We start from the raw sequence: 3745 nt of genomic DNA on the forward strand, positions 1-3745 counted from the left end.
CTATGCACCGCAGCAACACCTAAATGGTAAGGGGGGAATGAAGTTTGTGCGACGATCTAATTGTTGAAAAGATAAAAATTTTGATTTCCCTCTTTGTGCATTGCATTTAGGGATTGTTCCATAATTAAATATAGGTGACTAGTAGCACGGAAGTTCCGGTGATAGTCCCTAAAGCAGCGCAGCACGTAACACTTAGTTTCAATTCATGAAAGGGCTGTTTTCCGCACCCCACATGGCTGTTTTTAATCATAAAATGGTTGTGCACAATTGTCATACACCTTGCATTAAGCATGCCATATGGTATCTACTGGAATGCATTGCACTTGTTTGATAAACTTTGACCAACGCTGAGAGGACAGGGAACCTAAGCTGAAGATTAGACGGGTGCTTCCGTTGGGGAAAGTCTTGTGAGGCAAATTAAAATCTCCTGTAAGGTTGAATTATGAAAGATTGGAGTTTGTATGAATGTTATATGTGTTAGTTACGCATCTTGGGGCTAATCCCTGAGGTGTAGGACAGTCGCAGTGGAGCCGCGGCAATCCGCCGAGAGGTGCTTCCCTATGTGTGTATTACGAGGCATTATGTCTATATGTTATGGGATCTCCCTCCGAGAATATGGGAAAATGAACGTTGGACTACATATTAGATACAAATGCAAAATTGTTATAAGCATTTAGTGGAAAGTGAGTTTTAGACGCTCCTGGCCTGCGAGGCCATGTGGTGGGGTTGTATGTCGTATGCATGAGGCCCTGTACATTAGAAAGTAAGGCATATGCTTTTTGAATTAAGGGACGGGTTGTACGAGGAACTACAGAAGTTGCGAAAAGCGGGTTTGATCTTCCATGTTCAGCATACTGAATGGTGCTCTCCAGTTGTGATCAGGAAGAATAAGAATAATCAAATCCGTCTTTGTGTAGACTTTAGAGAGCTGAATAAGCAAACTATTAAAGATTACTACCCGTTGCCATTTATTGACCAAATTTTGGATCAACTAGCGGGTAGGGAAATCTATTCGTTTATGGACTGCTTTGCAGGGTATAACCAAATGGCGATCGCTGAGCAAGACAAGCTAAAAATGACGTTTATTACAGTCTTCGGTACCTTTGCGTACTATGTGATGGCATTTGGGTTGTGTAATGCACCTGGTTCATGGCAAAGAACAGCTGACAAGACCTTTGGTGACACCTCCCCAGAGCAGCTAAAAATATTCATTGATGATCTAGGGGCAGCCACCGTAAGGGATAGACAGTTGATCATTTTGCGCAAGTGTTTTGAACGTTGCATACAATTTTGTATAGCTCTTAACCCACGGAAGTGCATCTTCGCAGTCCCTTATGGACTCTTGTTAGGCCATGTGGTTAGTTCTGTAGGGATTGCGAATGATCCTGAAAAGATCAAGGTCATAGTCGCCATGAGTCCATCACGTACTCCAAAGGAAGTGCATAGCTTTCTGTCATCAATAGGGTATTATCGGAGGTTTATCAATGCCTTGGCAGAAAGAACATTGCCACTAACAAATCTATTGTCCTTTAATTGTCAGTTTTCATGGACTGATGCTTGCAAAGTATCTTTTGACGATGTGAAGCATGAGCTTGCCAAAGCACCTGTTTTAAAAGCACCAAAATGGAGCAAAATGTTCTATATATATTCAGTAGCAACCATGTATAGTATCAGCTGTGCTGGCCCAAATTCGGAAGGAAAAGTGGTACCATCTTTTGCTAGTCTAAAGTTGGGCATATCGGAAATTAACTACACCTATGTGGAGAAGTTGTGCCTTGCGATGGCATTTGCGATCAAAAAGTTCAGGCACTACATTCTTTATGAGAGGGTGGTTTTTTATACGAAGGTGGAAGGACTTAAATTGCTTATGAACAAGCTACAACCGCCTGATCATTTGGCAAAGTGATTAATCACTTTGCAGGAATTCGATTATGAGATTAAGAGTAAGCCACCGAGGTTGCAAGGTATTGTGGAATGCCTTGTGGATTTCGGGGAGCTGAAAGAGGTCTTGGCTAAAGGAAGTGACGTGGAAACTTTGTTCAAGATTAATACGGCATCTATTCCCTCCTAGTATGCTGCTATAACACACTATCTTTCTACGGGAGAGACTGGAGCTACTTTATCAAAATCGGAGAAGAGGAAAATTAAACAACAGGCATTGAAATTTTCCTTGATCACAGGCAAATTATATCAACAGGGTGTTGATGATATCTATTGCCGATGTGTGATGCCTGACGAGGTTCCCTTTATTTTGAAAGAGTGCCGTGACTCCACTTGTGGAGGGCACTTTGCTAGGTGGTTAATGACACAGAAAGCTTTAAGAGCTGGATATTGGTGGCCGTCCATCTTCCAAGATTCCTTTAAGTATGTCAAGAGATGTGATACATGTCAAAGACATGACAGCAGAGAGAATAGGAAGCATCCACTTATGCCAATCACGACTGTCCTTCCATTTGAGAACTAGAGCATTGACTTTGTGGGTCCAATTACCCCGTCATCTGCTACTCAAAAAAGATACATTATAGTACCACTAATTACTTTACAAAATGGTTAGAAGCACAGGTGACAAGGCAGGACAATGCAAAAGAGACTGCCAGTTTCCTACTTGAGCAAATCATCTGTCAATTTGGTCTGCCAAAAGAAATAGTATCAAACTGTGGAACTCACTTTTAAAATAAAGTGATTAAAAGTCTGACTGAAGCTTGGAAAATCAAACATAACAAGATGACCCCCTATAATCTGCAAGCAAATGGAAAAGTTGAAAGTACCAATAAGTAGCTTGTGGGTATCCTATCCAAGATAGTCTCCTAAAGAAGCGGGACTGGGATACAAAATTATATGTGGCGGTTTGGGCATATAATACGACGTTTAAACGAGCCACTGGCCACACCCCATTCAAATTAGTTTACGGGGAGGAGTGTGTATTGCCCTTAGAAATTGAGTTGTCGACCATTCGATTCGCAATCAATCATTCTCTGGGGGATGACGATGCCCTATTTGAGCAGTTTATGACTATAGCCCACTTGGACAGGCTCAAATTGCAGAGTTTGTTGCACCAAGAGGTAGCTAAATGTCGAATGAAGCGGTTTGCATGATCTGAAAGCGAAGAAATATACTTTTAAAAAGTGGCAGTTAGTTCTATATTACGATGCATGTAGGGAGCTATTTCTAGGGAAGTTGCAACCTCGATGGGATGGCCCTTACAAGATAGTTCAATTAGGTAAAAATAAGTCCATAGTTTTATTAGCTGATCTACAGGGGGTGGAATTTAAGAATAAGGTTAATCTTAATAAGATTAAACCTTATTATTTCTAAGTATGCTAACACAAAAAAATGCATTGCAAGTCCATGCTGGGGTTGATTGGAGACCCGCATGAGAGCTTAAATTGGTTGATGGGGCGGTTAATCCCTTATTTGGAGCACCCATATCTCGAGCAAAGATATCATCAAGGGAGGCTTATCTGGTGGAGCAAGGGATATAAAGTGATTGAGCAAGAAGACAGTACCTTTGTGTGGGAAATTAAAGTTTTCTGTTATCACTGTTTACAAATCTTGACAAGCATCCCTGTTGAGTTTAATGAAGAAGGTGCGATGGAGCCGTCAGTTCATCCTCTAAATATGTTGAACTTTGAGTATCACAATTATGAATAGGGGAGTTCTTGATGGCTGGCTGTGTAAACCCATTATGGACGTATACATTATACTTCGATGGAGTGTCTAGGGGCCCTAATAGAAAAGGAAGTGT

This window comes from Lygodium microphyllum, chromosome 6 (assembly GCF_053477565.2).
Source record: "Lygodium microphyllum isolate KBCC chromosome 6, Lygodium_microphyllum_v1.1.10, whole genome shotgun sequence".
NCBI classification, from domain to species: Eukaryota; Viridiplantae; Streptophyta; class Polypodiopsida; order Schizaeales; family Lygodiaceae; genus Lygodium; species Lygodium microphyllum.